Genomic DNA, 326 nt, shown 5'->3' with positions numbered 1-326 from the left:
TGTGTGTGTGTGAGAGTGTGTGAGTGTGTGTGTGAGAGTGTGTGTGTGAGTGTGTAGTGTTGGGCAGTAACGCATTACTTAGTAACACGTTACTGTAATTTGTAATTAGAGTATCGTCACAAGCCGAGGTCTCTATACGTTACTGCCGCGTTGTAGCACACGCGCTGTCGAGTCAAGTGCCAGTGGATTAGAGACCTGCTCCCGCGAGACCCAACGCAACAGAGCGCGGCGCGGACAGATGTGAGTGCTGGTGCGGGCGGGTTGACACTCGTGTGTGTGCGGATGCGGGAGAATAAAATGATTCACGGGACTCCCGCAAAATAGAA

The sequence above is a fragment of the Sinocyclocheilus anshuiensis genome, unplaced genomic scaffold, assembly GCF_001515605.1.
Source record: "Sinocyclocheilus anshuiensis isolate Anshui unplaced genomic scaffold, SAMN03320099.WGS_v1.1 scaffold1303, whole genome shotgun sequence".
Classification (NCBI taxonomy): Eukaryota; Metazoa; Chordata; class Actinopteri; order Cypriniformes; family Cyprinidae; genus Sinocyclocheilus; species Sinocyclocheilus anshuiensis.
Note: the sequence above shows the minus strand (reverse complement) of the source record.